Source organism: Crotalus tigris, unplaced genomic scaffold, assembly GCF_016545835.1.
Source record: "Crotalus tigris isolate CLP2741 ecotype Arizona unplaced genomic scaffold, ASM1654583v1 scf7180000017567.3851432, whole genome shotgun sequence".
NCBI classification, from domain to species: domain Eukaryota; kingdom Metazoa; phylum Chordata; class Lepidosauria; order Squamata; family Viperidae; genus Crotalus; species Crotalus tigris.
In genome coordinates, this window is record NW_024096477.1 from 1,843,342 (window position 1) to 1,865,623 (window position 22,282).

At 37.2% G+C, this 22,282-nt stretch overlaps 1 long non-coding RNA gene across 7 annotated transcripts in view; it reads right to left on the reverse strand.

Moving 5' to 3' along the window:
- LOC120311058 overlaps nt 1-22,282 on the reverse strand; it is a 171,416-nt gene that overhangs the window by 143,299 nt on the left and 5,835 nt on the right. Inside the window, exons 3-4 of one of the 7 annotated variants that reach the window (XR_005557513.1) lie at nt 9,551-9,631; nt 8,849-9,439 (exon numbers count right to left, since the gene is read on the reverse strand). The exons of 5 other annotated variants lie outside the window; for them this stretch is intronic. This is a non-coding gene — a long non-coding RNA (uncharacterized LOC120311058). Of the gene's footprint in view, nt 1-8,848; nt 9,440-9,550; nt 9,632-22,282 lie in introns of those variants that run through there. One more of the 7 variants, XR_005557509.1, reaches the window with a different exon arrangement.

The following is a 22,282-nucleotide window of genomic DNA, read 5'->3' on the forward strand; positions in this document are numbered from 1 at the left end:
CCTGGTCCAGGAAATCTCAGACTGATTAAACAGAATGATGGAATGTCCATACCATGTTTACTTGTCTCTTTTCCCAAGGACATCCCATATCTTGCCTGACCAACTAACCTCTATTCCCAGCTCACTACAATCTAGGCTAGAACATCTGAAGGTGGCATAAGAAACAGCCAGGAGCAGTATGAGAGACAAGGCTGCAGTGAGGAATTACCTATCCTCTAAACAGGGGTCTTCAGACCTGGCCCTTTTATGACTTGTGGACTTCAACTCCCAGAATTCCTCAGCCAGGCATGCTGGCTGAGGAATTCTGGGAGTTGAAGTCCACAAGTCATAAAAGGGCCAAGTTTGAAGACCCCAGCTCTAAACTAAAAAGATGAGTGGATTCATCTCCAACTGCTAAGCTGTAGTGTATTTTAAATTGTAATAACCCTCCTCTTCCTTCCTTCTTGTTGGTATGAGGAAACGGATGGTTCCCAATGTTGAATAGTTGAATTTATCCAGGTTATGAATCTTCTTCCTAAATAAATAACACATCCTATCAGAAATAAAGATGAATTCTGTACTCTAATACCAGTAATGAACTCAGGTTTGACACCTCCCCCCCTCCATAAAAAAAAACTCTGTTAAATATTTAGAAGGTAAAGTGAGTATTGCACAGTCAACCACAGAAGGCCAGCATTACCCAACAGCCAATAGAAAATAGTGCCCATTTTGGCTTTCACTAAGTAATGACAGTTTCATTTCTTTTTACTTTTTTAAAATTAATTATCTGGGGCTGCCACCAGAACGGAACCTTACTGGCAATGTGAAAGGAGAATGGCAATATCTTTTGCAAATATTTCTGTTGCAACTTGATGAGTTACTGCTTTACATTCATGCTATTTAATCTTCATGTCTATTACGACTTTTACTTTTCTATGTAGACAGTAACATTGCACAGGGCAAGACAACCTACTTTGGTTAGGAAATGTGACATGCAGCAAATTGTCACCTACTTCAGTTTCCTAAAAGTACTAGCTTGTGAGCTGAGCACCTACCTGGTATTGAAAATCAGCTGAGGACTACTACTACTATGGTAACTTATTCCTCTAAGTGTCTTTTTAAGTTAAGATACATGTTCCTTCAGGTCATGGGAAGTTTGCTCTGAAAAAGTGGTAATATTGCACCTTCCATCCCAAATTACAAAGGGCAAGACTTTAAATCAGGTTAAGGGGAATACTCAGCAAGTGTCAGCCTTACAGCAATGCACTGGTTAGATAATGTGAAATAGATAATAACCTTATAATAACCTCTGCTAATATGAAAAGGTTTTCTATTTATAGCTCATGTGTTTCTTTGATGTCCTTTCTGTAGAAACATGCACTTATGACTCTGCTATTAATAGTAGTCTTAGTAGTTCTGAGGACAAAATCATTTGCATCTTACTGTTGTCAGGCACTCTAACATCTCCAGGAAAGTTGAATAATTTCTTCCAGTTGCCCATTGCTTCTCCTTTAACTTTTAGGATTCCATTAACATACAACTCAGTTTTTAAGAAACAGCTTTCATGTTTGTGTTTTTAGTCTTGTTATGTTTCATTAAGAATCAACCATAACAAGGTTTATAAACATACATGCATATAGTATGTGAGCATATATTTGCTTACCAATGTAATACTTAGTAAGTAAAGCATTTTAGTTTTTTTATTCACAAACTAGTTTTATAATCCTGTTAATTAATTATAAGATCTAGATTCCTTAATATTTTATTTTCTGCATATATAGCATTATATGCAGAAAATAAATTATATTTATAATTATATTTATTTCAGTTTTAGACAATACGTCTGTATTTGTCATTTGAACCTTGTAATCTCTTATAATAATTGCCACAAAATGCTGGCAGTAAAAAGTTAATTAATAATAATAAAAGATAACATAGGGGAGACCGATAAAAATGTTTCTACACATATCATTTTATAGTGTATTTAGACAGCCTCAAAGTCAAGACTACTAGTACCTTCTACAAAAGACAAGTTATCTTCTTTTCCCAAGAATTCATTGTGTCTAAGGCCTACAATCTGTACACAACAAGGACAAGTAATTAAAATATATTCCTTCGTATTTCTGTTATAATATTCTTCTGTACTAAAGTGATGAAGACCAAACCATTGGAGAATTACTCAGTAGTACAAGGACCAGGCTTAAAAGCTAATTGAATAATTTGGACTCATTAATTATGAAACTAAACCTGATTTTATGGAAATCAAACTATAACTGAATTCTCTCTCACCAGCATGTTACACCATGATTTAATTCCAGTTTACAAAATAAATCAAAATTGGCCAGGAACTATAAAATAAATTATATTAATCCATCTTCCTTATATGAACTCAGACTATTTCTGGGCTCTTTGGACTATTAGATTAAAGTTCAATTTTACCTAAACCTGCCCAACCTGGAACTTTCCAGAAATGTTGGGGTTGCAATTCAAAGTATTGCTTGTACAAATGGGCATAGATAAAACTGGTTTGAATATAGAAAATAGAAATACAGTATGCTGATCACCCAACAATTAATCCAATCTGAAATAGCAGGAAGGAGTTGAATTTTAGACCCACATAAATGACATTTTCCTCTCTTTGGGACTACACAGTGTGATGTTTGCACAAATATTATATCCAGAGCTGTTTGTGAGTAGAAACAGACTCTTCATGATAGGGAAGCTATTTGCTGAGTATGTATTTAGGATTATAGCTTTGTTCTTTCAGATGTTGGATATCTGTTCACTTAGGCTAGAGTTTTTCTGCAAGCAGACGGTCTCTCTTGTCTGCAAAGATTCATGGCACAGAACCATAAGAGACTAGTCTGCATATCATCCAAACGGCCAATAAAATAAATCAAACAGTCAAATACAATACCACCCAGGAACTGGGGGCAACAGCAGAGTTTGATCTACAGTTCCATTCCATAGTTGATGGCTCTTTATGTAAGCACAGAAATATGTTGATCAAGCTTGGTAACAACAACAAAACAAACACAACATAAGCATTTATTTGACCTTTTTGTGTTAAAGTTGGAACACTTCTAAAGAAGAAAAAGCAAATGGCCTTTGCTACTATTCCAGTATGGAACTATTCCTATGGACAACAATGAAACAGCTAAATAAGTATCTGTTGCACAGAATAATATTATAGTGTAGCAACAGATTGTAAGGGAACACACTGTTCTTTAGAGAAATTACTTCCTTATGCCGCATGTTTCCTTTCTAGAAAACCTAATTGGGCAAAAGGTAATTAAGATGGCAATGTACTTACTAGGAATAAGCCAGAAGTTTACCTCTCAGTAAACAGTTTGCTGTTAAAAAAAAAAAGGGGGGGGGTTCTCTATAGAATCTTATGATGATGAGCTTTTTTTCCTCTTTTCTTTCAGGGCTCCCTTGATCTTTCCTCTGTTTATTTGTATTTTCTTTTCAAAAAATGGAATTATGTGAGAATGATGAAATAAGTCAATTGTAATTAGGTACTTAATTAGACATTCTAGTAAGTACCATTTGGAGTTAATATCTAACACCAGAGGCTTGTTTGGAGTTGTGCTCAACTTGAATTTTTAAGAGCTAAAATTGGTACTTAACAAAACAGGCCAAAACTGTTATCTCTTAAGTTCTCTTCAAATAATTACATGATTATTACTCATTCCCCACCTAATTTCTCCAATGTGTTGGCTTATGACCAGCAGAGGTCTGTTGACTTGGTATAATGGGAGTTACAGTCTGCCAGATATAAAGGAAATACCTTTTTTTTTAGTCAGTGCAGATGTTGTGGGAAAACCGGGGGGGGGGAGTGTTGGGTGCTTATATGATATGCTTTGTATATACATATTATCTCTCTCTATGTATATGCTTTCCAGTCAATGTTGACTCCTGGTGACCACCTGGAGAAGTCCCTGCAATATTCTTGGGCAAGGTTTTTTCAAAAGTGGTTTCTGAATTGCCTCTTTCTCAGGATTGAGAAGAGGGGGAGAATGACCCATGTTCACCAGCTGGTATTGTGCCTAGAACTCCCAATCTCCCAATTTTTAGCCTGATGCCTTCTGGGAAGGGAGGGAGGGAGGGAGGGAGTTGCAAATTGCTCCCACTCTCATTGATTTTTTTTTGCCCAGCCTTGGTCATTCTGTTTCTCTGTTTAAGTAAGGAAACATCTCAGAAATGATGACTCAATGGACTACAGGTTGTCTAGTGAACATTAAAACCAAACACCAGGTCACTAGAAGGTGCCCTAATATATTATCTCCAGATGAGGTGTCAAATATTTTGCTATCCTTTGCTGCACGTCTATCTGTCGCCTCTCTCTCAGCTTTTCTTCTTTGGTCAGATGTGGTTTTTCAACCATCTTCAATCACAGGAAGACTCCTTCCAATTTGCCTTCTTTTTCCTCTCTGCTCCATTTTTTCCCCACAGATCTGTCTGTTTCACAGTGCCTTACAGGAAAGTGGTAATATCTGAGCAGAGGATCAAAATATGAGGCCACAGACTCCCAATAAGCTTGAATGGGATCACCAGCCTCCTGTGAAAGATGTAATTTTAATAAGGCTTAAAAAATTATTCAGCGTATGGAGTTATATTAATGGTTTTACTTTAATTTAATGTTTATCTTGGCCTTGTTTATTTTGGGACTACAGCAACCCTTCCCAGTGCCTCTGAGTGGGTAAGAGATCCCCTCATTAAGCACTACAGTTCCAAAATGGATGGAAATTATTTCTTAAAGACTATTTTCACCCATGTCAGTCTGGAGTCTTCCACTTGTACATGTAGTCCTCGGCTTATAAGCATTCATTTAGTGACCATTCAAAGTTGCAACAGTGCTGAAAAAAGTGACTTACAACCAGTCTTCACACTTATGACTTTTCCAGCATCTCCATGTTCACCTGATCAAAATTCAGACACTTGGCAACCAGCATGTATTCACAACAGTTGCAGTGCCTCGGGGTCAAGTGATCATTTCCCAACTGGCTTCCAACAATCAAGTCCATGGGAGAAGCTGGATTCACTTAGTGACAGCGTGATTTGCCTCACAACTATGGCAAAAAAAGTTGTAAACTTAGGGATAACTCAATTAACGCCTAGCTTAGCGACAGAAATATTTTTGCTTCACAACAGAAAAATTGGTCTTATTTGTGGTCATAAGTTGAGGACTACCTGAATTAGACTAATTTCCCATAACATCCAGTCTGCAGGAACAATGAAAGTGTTGCCTGGGAACTGTGAAGACTAGTCTTAAGGCACTAGATAACCCAGACTGACCCTGAGCTGAAAGGGAATGCATAGGAACAATGGCTTTTCAAGGGAAAATGGGCCACAGACTGAAGTAATTTTAAAAATGGATTGGTCTCCGTGCAATTCCCAGGGTTTATTTCATCTTGCTTGGACATGTATGCATTACATTAGCTACTAGTGTGGTTTACAAATATTGGACTTGCAGGGTAGAGCTAGCTCGCGGCTGTGAAGCTGGTTGAGCAACATCCTGTCATTCATCCAAGAACCACATCCAGTTTGCCAGCATGCTCCTCAAATGCTGTCTACTTTTTTTGTTTTGTTTTTTTGTACTGGCGGAAAAGGCAAACCAGTTATCACCTCAAGTTCTTGCTATCATTGTACCACTTTTGTTTTGTTTGTTTGTTTGTTTTTCTTCTATTCATTTCACCCGGTTGATTCTGGCTGGGTTTTATGGTAGGTTAAGTTGTTACTGTTGCTTTATAGGAGTCTGTTAGAAAGAATGAGGGTTCATAAATGGCTTAATAATGTCTGTGCGGGGGGGGGGGAGAGTGTGTGTGTGTGTGAGAGAGAGAGAGAGAGAGAAATAAAGAAAGAGAGAAAGAAAGAAAGAAAGAGAGAGAGAGAGAGGGAGGGATGGAGAGAGAGAAAGAAAGAAAGAGAGAAAAAGAAAGAAAGAAAGAGAGAGGGAGAAAGAGAGAGAGAGAGAGAGAGAGAAAGAAAGAGAGAAAGAGAGAGGGAGAGAGAGAGAGAGAGAGAGAGAGAGAGAGAGAGAGAGAGAGAGATTGTGGTCAATCATGGCCAGCCACGAAGTGGAAGTCTCTTGCAGAGGTTGTTAAATGAGTCATGCCTGATTGTACAATCTTTTTTGTCATGACTTTTAAGCAAATCACTGCTGCTATTAAGTGAATCATGCAGCCATTAAGAGAATTCACCTCCCCTCGCTCCCCTTGACTTTGTCGGAAAGTTGCCAATGCTGATCATGTGACCACAGGATGCCGCAACCATCGTAAATATATGCCGGCCACAAAGTGCTCAGAATGTGATCACACACGACAGCAGGGATGCTGTGACAGTGCAAGAATCAGTCATAAGTCACTTTTTTCCAGTGCTGTTGTAACTTTGAATGGTCCCTAAACGAATAGTTGTAAATTGAGGACTACAAGTAGTTCAAGCGGCCACTGGAAGGGAATGAAATTAATTCACAGCAAATGGCAATATGCTTAATATTGTTGTGCTAAAAAAAAATGTTCCTGGATTTTTTTTCCTGCCAGTTTATCATTCAGTTTGATGAACTGAATTTGGGGAAAACTTTCCTAGATGAAGCTTTGTAATTCTTCCATTATTTTAACCACAAGGGCCAGGGAAATGGGTGAATGCCCTGCCTTTTGTTGAATAATCATCTCTCCATCAGGCTTATTTTATTTTATTGATCAGCTGCCCAGAGTCACATTGAACGGTGAGATGTGCGGCAAATAAATCTGACAACAACAACAACAATAATAATAGTAATTGATTGAGTGATCAAATTTATACATCACCCATCTCACTATCTAAGTGAGAGATTGCAACCTCTCTGAATCTCCACTCTTCAGTTAAATAGAAAGGGGAGACCTGTTTTTTTTTTAAAACAACAACAATAACAACCCTCCTTCAGAGCCTTTTCAGATTGGCAAAGCAAAGAGGCTTCCAGATGGTGGAAAGATGTACAATAAAAAAAATAACAACACTAGCAGAGGGTTAGGGTTAGGGTTAGGTTAGGGTTAGGGTATAAGACAGAGAAGCGGAAGTCTCTTTTGAAAGAGAAGAAAATGCTTAAGAAAGTGCAAGACAGATTTTAGTGGCAGCTTATTATGTCCAAAGACATATTAAAGATGCAAGAAATCTTTTGATATTTTCCAAGGCTGTTTTCCTGATTTATAAAACAGAAGGTTAACTGATTAAAAGTCTAGGCACCTTTTCCCTCTGGTGAGAGGCAAATCTCTATAGCTGAAATTAGCAGTTTTCTAACAGTTGGAAAGGGGCACCATTTCTTTGCATGCCCTCTTGTGAAATTCAAATGCCTGTAGCTCCAGTGAAATCATTTGGAGCTCTGCAGGATTCAGAATACCTTTAATTCATCCACATGAGTCTTTCATGAGAATAACATCAACAAAATAAGAAAGACATTAGGTAATCGAAGAGATAACTTGATTTTTTTTTTAAAGTATAGGGGTGTCTTCTATAAACCAATAGAGAAGTACCTCAGATATTCCTTGGGAAAAGAGTTGCAAAATGATTACAGAAGATACCGTGTTTTGTTTTATTTTTTTATGAGGCCTTTTTTTAATCCCAGCTTCACTATTTGTTATAAATAAGGAGGCAAACATGCGTAATAGCCCTTCTTTCTCCTATTTTTTCCCATAACAAACCTGTGAGGTGACTTGGGCTAAGGGAAAGTGACTGGCCCAAGGTCACCCAGCTGATTTCATGCTTAAGGCAGGGCCAGAATTCACAGTCTCTTGATTTCTAGGCCAACCTCTTAAACCATTTCACCAGACTGGCTCATATTTCTAGTATTCTTCAGCTGGTATCTCTTTCCATTCTCTGAAAGATACTAGATATTTTCTGTTCTCAGAAAGATGACAGAATATCAATCTGAATGTAAGATAAACTTCAGGGAAACTGGTCTAGAACAATAAACCCTAAACATTTTAAAGTGAACTGGATTAAGTAGGCAGCCAATTATAAGGAGTATAGAAGAGCTTAATGCGTTAGGCATGTTTTACTCCTGCAGGAAACCTATTGCTGCTTTCTGCTTGGAGTTTCAAGAACATCTTTAATAAATACTATGTTATGCACCCCTGAGATCTTCACCCTCAAGTTAGCAACTTAGTCATAAGGAGACCTTATGACTAAGGTCTCCTTATGACCTTAGTTATAAGTACAGCTTCTGAGGCTGTCTAATGCATAGATTTAAGACATTGCAAGATTCATTGTTGAGTATTGGTGCCATTTTGTTTCCACTGGTAGGAAAAAATTCTAAATGTGTCCATTGGGTCCCAGCAGCCAAAGACTCCTGATTTCTTGCATTTGTGATTTGGAGGGCATATGATTTCCCATCATTACAAACACAGGAGAGTTCTTGCTTGTTTCTAAAGTTACTGTTTTCAAAAAGCAAAACAAAATATAAAAACCTCATGAAAGAAGTACCCCACAAATACAGCCAATAATTACTTCCTCCATACAATGTGAAGGAGTGTTGAGACTGGGAAATAACCAGTGGTGGGATTCAGCCAGTTCGCACCACTTTGGCAGAACTGATAACTAATTTTTTGTTGCCCAGGCCCAGAATGGACTTCCAGAATCGGCATTCACACAGAGATATTTGAATCCCACTACTGGAAATAACAGCTTAAAAGCAAAAAGCATAGCCGTAATTTATGACTTCTATATTGCTGCCTGAGATGGAAAGAGAATTACATACAATGTCTGGAATTATACAACCTGGAATTAAGGAGAAACTTCCTAACAGTGAGGACAATTAACCAGTGGAACAGCTTGCCTCCAGAAATCATGGGTGCTCCATCACTGGAAGTTTTTAAGAAGAGACTAGACAGTCACTTGTCTGAGATGGTATAGGTCCTCCTGCTTGAGCAGGAAGCTGGACTAGAAGACCTCTAAGGTCCCTTCAGCTCCTATTCCATTCTATTCTGTTCTGTTCTGTTCTATTTCTCCATTTAGCCAAGCTTCATAGGGAAAGTGAGTGACATTTGACAGATCTACGAAGAGAAAATGTAACCTGATAAAATTGTCAATGAGGCAAGCATGGTTAGATAAAATAGTATAAGTTCTCTTGTCTATGGAGATTCTCAGTCATCCAGGTCCTGGTTGTCTCAAAGGTGGTTTTTCAAGAGGCAACTGGACTTTCATATAAGCTCTTTTATAAAGAAGACAACTGAAATGGACTGGCTGATTGATTATAAGAATAATCAGTGTCAACTCTTAGAGACAACATAGCTAAACCTTAACTTGGGTAGTTGTCTTCAGTGTAGTCTTTCAGGTCTTTTAGTAGAATGCCTAACACTGGTGTAATTGAGGGCATCCACTTTGCTGCTGGCACTTTCCTTCCACTTTTCCAGCATTATAGACTTCTCAAGAAGCAGCCTGGATTAGGGCTATGTATAATTATAGTTCTTTTCTGGTTGAAGTTCTGCAATATTAAAACACAAAGAGAATGTTATTTCAGCAACTGGTCAGATTATATTTTATTCCTTTAAGGAAGCCCTCTGACCTCATTTTGGTCAATGTTTTCCACAGTTACCTGAAAGGCCTGAGGGCAAGGATATGGAGTTGGCATGTCCACAAGTTGAAAGTAGTGTTTCATATGAAGAACTATAAAAAACTGAAATATGGTGTAGCATTATTGCCCATATTAATTGCCGGTGGGAGGAGGGGGTAAGGGAAATAGTTACAACACTAAAATATAATCCAGGGTTGTTTTTCCCATTATGGGAAGAAGTCAGACTGAGAAGGTTGTTTTTCATATCATACAATGGAATCCAGTGTTACTGTATACTTAGAAATATCTAAGGAACTGTACAACACTTTATTGGATATTTGCATAGCTAGCAGATGTTAAATAGGGTAAGTTACATCATCCATTCCTCAGTCTATTTCCATTAGGTATTAGATAACTTTCTTGCAGCTGCCTCAGATTTTCAGCAATATTTGCCTCATCCAACACAAATCTTGCAACAAAGATAATTTCACTTTCTTGTCATTTTTGTTACTCCCACCAATCCATTCCCAACTCATATCCAGTTCTTAATTAAATATAAGTTATACATTATTCATTTCTAAATAATTGGGCTAGTATGTAAAAATGTAAAATCAACAGGGCATTAAATATCAGGTAATGTTTAAGTAGTTTTATTTTATACTAAAAACTCAGGCATTCTTGAATGATATTTCCCATGCTATCTGGGAAATGAGAAAGGTTAAAAGCCACAATTTCCAAGCTTTATTTTCCAGACTGTTCTTACAGATAGATGGAGTTACATCTATCTGTAAGTTACAGATAGATGAAATGTTTGCTTGAATTAGGAACCAGAGAAGAACTTTTGAGGAAAATGCAGCAATAGTGATTGGACTGCAGCCTTGATCATTTCAAGTTGGACAAGTTCATGTTTCCTTGAGCCAATTAGCTATGAACTTTGGCAACATCAATGCATCTTTCTAGGACTGCATAAGCCCAACTTAATGGTTGCTATTTTAAGTATCATAAACCAAAACCATTTAAGGAGTAAGTTGATTTGGATTTTCAAAAAGTCTAGGCCAAAATGGATTTATTCATTTGATTTATAAAACTGTCCATTTTATTTTTATGGGTGTGTGATCCTAAAGGGAAAAGCATTGTAAATTACAAGAAAAGAGAAAGAAATTTCACATTAATATGCAATGCAAGAATAAAAATAACAAATATACTGATTCAATTAAAATCTGACATCATGTTTAATATTTTTGTATAAATATAATCTGCTTAGCAGGGACTATCAAATCTCCATGTGCTTTCCACATTTCTCTTCTATTTTCTTTGGATCACTACAGGAGCATCATTGTCAGAATCCATCTTCAAGCTAACATACCAAACAAAAGCAAAATTATTCTTTCTGTGTTGGGAATACTCCTTGCATTGAGTTTCCTGATCACCTTGAGCAGGGGTCTTCAAACTTGGCCCTTTTATGACTTGAGGACTTCAACTCCCAAAATTCCTCAGCCAGCTTCTGGGAATTGAAGTCCACAAGTCATAAAAGGGCCAAGTTTGAAGACCCCAGACCTTGAGGATAACAGAAAGAGTGAGTTGAGAGGTACCTTTTCAACCGGACTTGGAGCCTATGCATTTGGGAACAGAACATTCCACAAAATAAAACTGAACTGCTGCAAACTGGGTCTTGGAGAATGCCTTATTGCCAAAGATTCTGCAGCCTGTTAGAAATATATCATAATTCACAGTGCAACTATTTGTTTTTGAGTGCTGGGGTGGGAAAGAGTAATAAAATAGTAGTTATGGTCACTCCCATCAACTGCATATTGATCATTTTTCAGCTTTCTGTCCCCATGTCTAGATTGATTTCAATGGCCTCAGCCTCATTGACACCAATGTGGTCATCCTGTGAGGAAGGACGATGAATAGATATGACTTTAAGATGTCTCCTCTATAAAGAAAATGCTATTCATTCTGTGTGTGGGGCGGGGGAAGGGCTCTCTAGCAATTGTCATAAGATGTTTTGGACAGGTACTCTATACAATGGAGGGTTCTAATTAAAGTAATATAATAAATATTTCAATCTTCTAATGTCCCTTTAGAGCCTGCCTAATTTGAGGACTTTTTTAACTGTCAAGATCCAGCTTCTAGATATATTTTGAAGGTGTGATATGCAAATAATATTTTCAATAACTGATTTATTTGGCTGCCTTTGGGGATAATGCTTGAGTTTTATTTTTGACATATATAAACAGATTTTGTTCTTTTAACACAATAACATTACTGGCAGATCAGGAAAGCTAAAGTGTCCAAACAATAATTAATTTTAGAAGAGTGATGCTAGTCTATCATATGCTTTCCTGTTGAAGGAAACTTTCCTTCCCAAGTGAGATTAGGAGTTGACTAACAGAATAAAATCAAATGAATATTAAAAGGATTCATTCCAAATCAATATGAAAAGTGTTCTTTAATAGAATCCAATTAAACTGGTATGAGGTAGCAGGTACAATAGGTTGCCACCAAGTTCAGTTCTATATCTTCTCAATATATTTTTAATGACTTAGATCAGTGGTGTCAAACTGCCGGCCCGCGGACCGGACATGTCACCAGAAGCCGCGCCCACCCCATTGCTGGTGATGGCAAAACAGTCCCAATATGTTGCGCGATGTCACGTGACATCGCGAGTTTGACATGTCTGACTTAGATGAAGAGGTGAAGGAAATGCTTATTCAATTGGCAGATGGCACAAAAATGGATGGGATAACTAATGCTCAGGAAGACAGAAATGTAATTCAAATTGGTCTTTATAGGAGTTGGCCATAGGATCAGCGCAATATAAGCTCTGCCTCTTTCAATTATTTATTTGATTTTTATCTCACTGCCTGTGGAGATTCTCAATCATCCAGGTCATGGTTGTCCCAAAGGTGTTTTTTCAAATGGCAACTGGACTTACTTTGTTTTTTTCCTTGAAGACATTTCGCTTCTCATCCAAGAACTGAAGAATCTTCTTGGATGAGAAGCGAAATGTCTTCAACGAAAAAACAAAGAAAGCCCAGTTGCCTTTTGAAAAAGCACTTTGGGGATTTTTAGCTCACCATTACTTTGTTTATAAATAATTCAAACTGGCAAATATACCAAATATTCCTTCCTTTTATTTTCCCCACAACAGCAATCCTGTGAGCTAAAATGGACTGAGAGCAAGTGACTGGCCCAAGGTTACCCAGTCAGTTTTTCAAGCCTAAGGAGGCATATTTGCAGGCCATATCACATTATCCTAAAGTGATGGAGCTTGGATTATATGATGCTCCATTTGTCATTTACCCACATCCCTGCTGCAGACATTGCTTAGAGCAGGGGTGTAAAACTCAATTTCATTGAGGGCCGCATCAGCACTGCGGTTGCCCTCAGGGGGCCGGGTGGGTGTGGCCAGGGTGGGTGCGGCCTACTGGGTGGTCGTGGATGGAGTGGGTGTGGCCTACTGGGTGGGTGTGGCCAGCTCTATATTGTTCGCGTCAAAGGTGCCTGTGAGGGCCTGGGCAGGAGTGGGATAAATCTGAGGGTGTCTGGCAAAAGGGCGTGGGACCGGGGCAAGCGCCAAGGCATGGCCCACTGGAGGAGCCTCATTGTTCCTCTCAGGCCATGCAGAGGGGGGGGGGGTTATGCATTATGAATGCATTTCAGCATAGATGGCCACCACAAAATTGTACATTGGCTGCCAGATGGCCTGGGCCAGGGCCAAGGCAGAGAAGGCCGTTCCCTCATTGTTTCCAGGATTGCTTCGCGGGCCATATGAAACAACTTCGCGGGTTGCATCCGGCCCCCGGGCCTTGTGTTTGACATGTCTGGCTTAGAGAAATGGGCTGAAAGTAACAAAATCCAATTTAACAAGAAGAAATGTGTTTGTTTGTTTTTCCACTTAGGTAACAATTAAAGTATATATATATATATATATATATATATATATATATATATATATATATATATATATATATAGGTCTTAAAAAATTGAATTAATAATAATATCTTTTCACAAGTACTCAGACTAGTATTTGACTGCAAATATTATAAATATAAATACTATAAATAGTATTTGACTGCAAATACACCTCTATAACTATCTGGTTTAGAACTGCAACCAAACAAGTCAGACACAGATTTCAACGAATAGTTAGAAATGCAGAAAAAACATTTGCTACCAGCCTGCTTTCCATTGAGGACCTGTATACTGCATGAACAAGAAAGCAGCTGTGAAAATATCTACAGACCCCTCACATCCTGGACATAAACTATACTGCTCAAAAAATAAAGAGAACACAAACGTATAGGATCCTATACGTTTGTGTTCCCTTTATTTTTTTGAGCAGTATATTTCAACTTCTTCCCTCAAGACAACCTACAGGGCATTGCACACCAGAACGACTAGACATAAGGACAGTTTTTTCCCCATGCCGTCACTCTGCTTAACAACTAATTCCTACAACACTGTCGAAATACTAGTAAAGCTGTATTATTATGATACTCCTCATCTTTCCTATTACCTATCCTTATGTTCTTATGATTATAACTTGCTGCTTCTATTTTACAATTTATATTGGGTTTTTTGTACCCTAGTATGATTTATGTTGTTTGCTTAGCTAGTATGCTATGACTATCACTAAGTGTTGCATCTTATGATTTATGATGAAGTGTTGTATTTCACAATTTATGATGAATGTATTTCATGTTGTATATGATCATGATTACCACTATTACTTGTATGTACACTGAGAACTTACGCACCAGAAACAAATTCCTTGTATGTCCCATCACACTTGGCCAATAAGAATTCTATTCTATTCTAAATTGAATGTGCAATGAGTAGCAAAGAAGGAAAGCACAATTTTGGCTGCATCAATATAAAAATTAGACTGTACAGTTTCTAATTCCTGGGAAGTACTAGGTCTACTTGAGTCTGGATTAACTAGTTTCCAGTTTGAAAACTTTATCCTGTCCTGGAGATGATGTTTTAAAAAGTTTTAAAGGTTAAAACTTTTGTAAAGAAGTTTTAAAAAGTAAAAGAGGAGCAGGAATAGGTACAGACAAAAGAAACAAAATTATTAAGGGACTCAAAAATATGAAAAGAGAAAGAGCTGTGTATATATATCCTTGTGAAAACTAAGGGGGGAAGCAAAATCAATAGTATTCTTCAAGTCTTTGAAAGGATGTCACACAGAAGGAGGTTAAGACCTATGATTCCAGCATACAAAATAAGGATTTAAGATACAGAAGGACAAACTTCAGTGGAAAGTTAGGGGAGGGGGGGGAAACACCTAACATTAAGACCATTCACAGCGGAGCTAGCTGCTCAGGAGATGTAGAACATTTCTATTCATTGGATGAATTCAATGAAATAAGTTAGCTAATAGTTGCAAATGCTTTAACTTGGATTCCGCATGGAGCAGGGGTTTGACCCTAAATCACCGCTTCTAATTCTATAATTTGAAGCAAGGGAAGCTGTAATCCAGGTACAAGTTAAAATCACTTTGTTCTTTAAAACATCATTCTGATGTCTACAAACGCTTTACACCAGACATGTCTAACTTGCAACATATCAGGACAGTTTTGCCATTGCCGGCAATGGGGTGGGCGTGGCTTCCAGATGACGCATCCGGCCTGTGGGCCGGCAGTTTGACACCCCTGCTTTACACAGTAGCTTAGAAATGAATAAAGATTTGATTTTGAAACTTTAGTTCAGGGGCTAGCCAGCCCACGGGCCAGATGTGTTATGGCGAAGCCGCGCCCACCCCATTGCCGGCAATGGAAAAAAAGTTGCGATACGTCACAACACATCACATGAAGTTGCAAGCTTAACACCCCTGCTCTAGTTCAACCACAGTTAGCTCTTGTTTATGTAGATATATGATTTGGTTTTGGTTTTAGGGGCCAAAAAAATGAAATGAAATCTTCTTTTGCATTAATTAGTATAATTTGAAAGTATTTTCTTCTTTTACTTCTTTTTTGGTTTGGGCAACATAATAGGAATATCTTTATATACATGCACATATGCATACTACAACAGATTATTATATATATATGCATGTATTTCTGTGTGACTCTTGGGAAAAAATGAGGGTTTCCCCCCCCATTAGATTATCTAATAAAGTAGAAATAGGTACAGACAAGAGAAACAACATTATTAAGTGTTGGATTTAATATTAAAAAGCTTAAGAATGATGGTAAACTCTAAACATATTGAATTACAGCTCCTGTTATCCCCAACCAGAGTAGCTAGCTTGCCCTAACTGGCTGGGCATTGGTACATTTGAGTCCAATACAGCTGTACTACAAATATGTTCAGCCATATTTTAGCACTGTTTCACAATTTTATTAATATTCCTCATGTGCGGATTTCAACTCCCCATGCTAGCTGGGGAAATCTTGGAGCTGAAGTCCACACAGCTTAAAGTGGCTGAGGTTGAGAAACACTAGTATAGAACTAGAAAGTGGTGGAGATTTTTTTTTTTTTTGGTCTATTCAAGTAAATGAAATATTGAACAAATGAATGATAGCTACTCTTTATAAGCAGTGTAAAGACAAGCATATGTGCGGCAGGCATAAATGGAGTCTGACTTCCATATTCTCTGTCAAATTAATAGTATTTTCTACACAGATCAGATAAATCTGAACATTAGAAAAGCAGTGAATCTATAGACCATGGAACAGGTTAGTTTGTTTATTAAATTTATAGGCTGCCCATCTTACCTCAGATTTACTCTAATGCAATGTTTAATACAAGATTGTAGGAATAGTGCAGCTGAAATGCTAATATATTAGTGAGATCCATTTTTATAATTTCCTTCTGAATAAAGTTTGGTAAAGTGTAACTTCTTTATTCAAAACTAATTTGGACATGACCTTTTTATTCAATTTAAACAGTAAAATATATGCATAGCACCATGCATTTTGAAGAGTATGTGGATATTGGATGGCTCAATTTTTCTGCTTTAAACTAAGAAACAAATTTGGAAAAAGATGAAATCCCTACTTACATATCCAGTGATGAACAGCCTCACTATTTAAATGAATATTCATAACTCATAACTGACAAGGCCTTCAAGTGCATACGTTTGCTATTTAATTTGAGTACTTTCTATACCAATTTAAATAATAAAGTGTGACTTTGCTGTTATGCAGTTGTATCATCATGGCAGTTTCGTATGCGAATGTGACAATTAGCTAGTATGATTAAACTTTATTAGGTACAAATCTATTTATACAAACGTTAGATGTTCTTGGCCTAGTTTTACTTTTAGTTGTGTCAGGACCCTCTTTTTAAGATTTCATTCCTTAAGGTTACATACAGAAAGAAACACACAAATATATAAGTGCTAATATACCCATCAGCTATTCTCAAGTGCTGGGGGAAAAGATTTTTAACTTTTAAAGGGCAAGTATCTATGCTTTTAGCAAGTGGAAAGGTGAAAGATGAAGTTATATTTGAATGTTAGGAAAGATACAATTTACATTTTAGCTAATTAAATTTACAATTTAGCTAATTAAGGACACAAAAAGATACAGGTGGTCCTCAACTTACAACAATTCCTTTAGTGACCATTCAAAGTTACAACCGCACTGAAAAATGTGCCTTATGACATTTTTTACATTTATGACCATTGTAGCATTTCCATGGTCACGTGATCAAAATTCAGATGCTTAGCAACTGACTCATATTATGACAGTTGCAGTATCCCAGGATCATGTGATTCTGTTTTGCAACCTTTTTACAAGCAAAATCAGATTCACTTTACAACTATGTTACTAATTTAACGACTGTAGAGATTCACTTAATGGCTGTGGCAAGAAAGGTCGAAAGTGGGGCAAAATTCATTTAATAATATTTCACTTAGCAACAGAAATTTGGGGAATCAATTGTGGTCATAAGTTGAGGACTATCTGTACTGCTCCCAAAGCACCAACAATTCTTAGCTATCTATATACTAAGTATTTTTACACACAGAGACCACATACATACACACACCGTTTGTATGCGTGTGTGTATGTGTGTGTGAGAGAGAGAGGTATTCCTGCCCTTTCTGAACTTCTACAAATGTCCCTCATGAATCTCAGCCTGCTATATATTCCAGGGATTGAAATTCTTGAAATTCGTACTGGTTAATTTCTAGGCCGTCTCAAATGTTCCTGTATAAGCATATGGTAGATTACACACAGCATAATTTCGGGTATATTTATGACAAAGAGATTGCTTTGGTTACCATGGTGAATGATCTAATTTGCAAACTAGCAAGGGGTGTATGTTGCTTTTGATTTTGCTGGATTTCTCAGACTTTTTTTTTTATTTAAAATGGCCATGACATCATAATTGGATAAGTCTTCACAGCACTGTTTTATGAGGGGTCTGTTCTTTCTTGGAGCAGGTTTCAAGAGATGGTGCCAAGGCTCAATAACAATATTCATTTTATCCTAATTGAATTTTTAATTCTGCTAGGAAATATTCTGTATTTTAGATATTCAATGGCATTACAGGTAGTCCTCAATTTATGTCTGTAACTGAGCCCAGAATTATGATGATTAAGTTGTGGTGGTCGTTAACTAGATCACCACGTGACTATGTGTGATTTTAGAACCTTTTTTGTGGTAGCTGTTAAGCAAATACCACTCTCACTAAGCAAATTAATTTTCACCAACGGGCATTTTTTTTTGCGGCAAACCAGAAGCAAACACTGGAAATCAGTGAAAAAATGCCAAAAATCATAGTCATGTGCTCTTGGGATGCTGCAAACGGTCATCAATGTGAGTTGGTTGCCAAGTACCCAAAATGCGATCACATAACCACATGGAATGTCAAAAAAAGGTTGTAAGTAGCTTTAAGAAGATCCATTATAAGTTTGAACAGCTGCTAAGTGACAACTAGCTGTATGTATACTGGTTTCTATAACTTTAGTACTCCATCTCCATCTTGCAAGGAGGATATTGAAATCCTAAATCGGTGCTCAGTACTGTGAATGTCGTGAAGCTTAATCCAGAAAAGACAAACTTATTTTGGACAGTCGAAACAAAATAGGCAATAGGATTAGAGATATCATCTGTGCTGGAGAGCTATATATACAGCCTGAAGATTCCTTGGCTCAGCCCTAAGATTCCATTCCACATTCACATAATATTAATATATCTGTCCTTTATAATGTTATTTGGCTAGCATGTATATCTTTTGATCACAACCAAGTTGGACAATATTCTCCACCAAGGGGTTTAGAAGTTCAGACAATTGGTCCAAACTATTGATTAAACTTAGCTAAAGGAATAACATGGATTCCATGTTTGGATTCCATGTTAAAACAATCTTACTGGTACATTTTCTGTCTGATTCCATGTGCTGGTTATGACTTAAGAAGTTCTTTACAACTTGAAACCTATCCCAAGGAATCTGCCCGGGTCTCAAATGTGCTTTTTCAAAAGGACTTTCTTTGTTTTTCCTTGAAAACATTTCGCTTCTCATCCAAGAAGCTTCTTCAGTTTTGCTTCTCATCCAAGAAGCTTCAACTATGGAGCTGAAGAAGCTTCTTGGAAGAGAAGCAAAATGTCTTCAAGGAAAAACAAAGTAAGTCTAGTTGCCTTTCAAAAATCCACTTTTAGGACAACCATGATCCTGATGACTGAGAATCTCCATAGATAACCTGCCCAGGTGTTAAGATTTTTAGGAAATTACTCTGTCAGTTTTTCCATCAAGACATGGCTGCTGAAGCTAACTGTGGTCCTCTATTGGCAGGGTAAAAAAAATAAGCACTTTTTTCATATGTAGTCAAGGATTGGCTGATAAAGTTAGCATTTTTCAAGTTATGGTATATCTCAATGTCTTTTAATGTATGCTTTTAGTTATACTGTACTGTATAGTTTAAATTTATCTTGTTAGCTACCTTGAGCGCCACCTATTGGTGAAAATATAGGATACACATCCTCTAAATAAAAACACTAAATCTGTTTTTAAAGGAAAAAAATGCTAAACAATTAAGGAGACATTTACCATAAAAGCTTAAAATTATTACATAGTGCCATTAACACAATCAAATTTGACATTTTAGAATCATATATATTAGTTGGAGATATTAAGCCTGTGCTTAAGGCTGTAATCTAAAACATAACAATAACAAGTTCTGCTTAAGTCAATTGCATTTTTTGTATAAAGTAGGGTGTTTTTTGGTAAAAATCTGTCATTAACACTCGTACTAAACTAAATAGACTTTAAAAGTATTTAATTTTAATGGCTTAAACTTTAGATCCCATGTGCTGTGGAGTGTAGATGAAAGACCAGTATTGCACTTTTCAACTTGCTACTTATTAACCGTACAATCTACTGTGTACAATTTTGTAGTGTATAAGTGTGTTCTATTATCTGCAGTGTATATTATCTGGCTCTATAATTCAGTCTTTCTGACTGCCCAGAATAAATACTATGGATGTCAAATTGGATATGAATAGACTCTATGTGAACCAATAGGCTCACCAAAGGATGCTGACCCAGTCCCTCATCTCAGCCTAACTAACCTCACAAGGTCATTTTTGTGGGTATAAAATTGCAGGAGGGGAACAGTAGGTTAACAATCAGAAAAACAAAGAAAGCACTGAAGAGCAGAGCTTGCTATGACTAACATACTGTATGTCTTTTTATTTCACGAGATGCTTTGAATATCTGGGGGGGGAGATCTGGGGACATGCAACAGTAACTTTTATTGTAGCATAAGCTTTTATAACTGGAGCCCATTTATTTTAGTAAACAGGTGCATTATATTTTAAGGTGAGCTAAGATTGTTTAATGATTTGTTGCAGAAGAGAATGACTTCGAAAATATGTAATTATTTTGTGGCCCAGGTCCTGATTGCCAATGGTGAGATTAGCATATTGTGCAAACACTGTAATTCAATCAGCAGTGATGTGGGAAAAGATTACATTTAATATTAGACAGCTCCAGGTTTAGGTGAATGTGTTAGGCTAGCGTCATTTGATAAATTGCATTGTGTGAATGCTATATTCTATTTAAAAGCGGGGTGCTTTCTAAATTCTGTCCAGTCAATCCTATTAAGAAAAAAGAGTGTAACCTGTTTCCAAATTAACCCATGTTATGGCTTTCCATAGTATGGGAAACTTAATGTTCTTTAACGAAACCATTAAAAAATAACCAGAAATAAGTAAAGCTGCCTTTTACAATTGACCGGTAATTTTGTCAATGCCAGTGGTGTTCAAGTGGTGCTCCAATTGTTTCAGGATTAGAACCAAGGTGCCTATTACTATTGGTGCTACCTTTGCTTTCTTTTGCCACAGTCCTTCTGTTTCTATTCGCAGGTCTTTGTATTTTGTTATCTTATCCAGTTCTTTCTCTTCTATTCTGCTGTCTCCAAGTATGCCACATCCACTATCTAGACTTTTTTGTCTTTGTCAACAATTGTTAAGTCTGGGGTGTTATGTGGCAGGTGCCTATTTGATTTCTAAACTCCCCCAGCACTTTAGCTTCATTTTCTATTACTTTCTGTACTTCATGGTCCCACTAGTTCTTGTAGGCAAATTATATTTCTTGCAGATCTTCCAATGCACCGTTATTATGACTTTGTTGTGCAGTTGTGGTCAGTCTGTGCAACCTTTCTGCAGCAGCTAACCCGGTAGTCTGCTGTTTCTTCTTCTTATTATTATTAAATTTATTTGCCATCCATCTGACTGTTTGAAGCGACTCAGAGCAGTTATAGTGCAGCTTTGAAGCCCAGCTTTTCCACCTTGGACTTCACTGCAAAAAACCTTTCGTTTCCAAACACTGGTTGGCTGTAGCACCAAAGCCATACCTACTTCCATCCGCTGAGCAACAGTGAACCAGTTGTATTTGTAAAGATACTATACGGTGCAAGTATTCATGAGATAGCAAGCACTTCCAGGAGAAAGTGAGTCATATTGCCTGAACCATCAGTTAGAACAGTGTTTCTCAACCTTGGCAATTGAAGATGTGTGTGGACTTCAACTCCCAGAATTCCCCCAACATGCTGGCTGCAGAACCATTCAAGTTTAAGTCCAAGTTGCCAAGGTTGAGAAACACTTGGTTAGAAGAGTTAATCAAATTAGTTGACTTGCCGATCAAAGGCTGTTGTGTAGACAGCACTGGTGTAATAACAGGTATTATTAGATTACAATGAAAGTTGTTAAAAGTGCTAAATTCAAACCTTGATTTTTGGCATATTGCTTTCCTTCTAGCCACCTCAAGGGCTTTTCTGAAGAGACTGAATGTACTTGGTATAGGTACACCAGAGAAAAATTCCAAATAAAATGAATAACATTTAAGGTTCATTTAAGAGTTTTATTTTTAATCCTAGTTCCATCCTGAAATTAGATGAGAATAAAGAACCAGTTTAGTGTAGACACCAAGCTATAAACCAAGAGTTCTAGTTCTGTCCTAGAGACGAAGCCAGTGAACCTGGCCAGTCCCTATCGCTTAGTCCTAGGAAGAAGGCAGGGACAAACTACCTCAAATCTTGTAAAGAAAACTGCAAGGACTTGTCCAGGTAGTCACCAGGAGTCAACACTGACTCAAAGTCACCAAAAAGAAATGAGAACGTATTTATTAAATCCTGTATAATTCATTGACTCAGCCTTCCATCCTTCCGAGGTAGGTAAAATGAGGATCCAGATTGTTGAGGGCAATGTAAATATATATATATACATTGCTTACTGGTGTACACCACTTAGAGAGTGCTTGCACTTAAAGCAGTATATAAGTCTCATAAATAAATAAATAAATATCACTCTATGGCC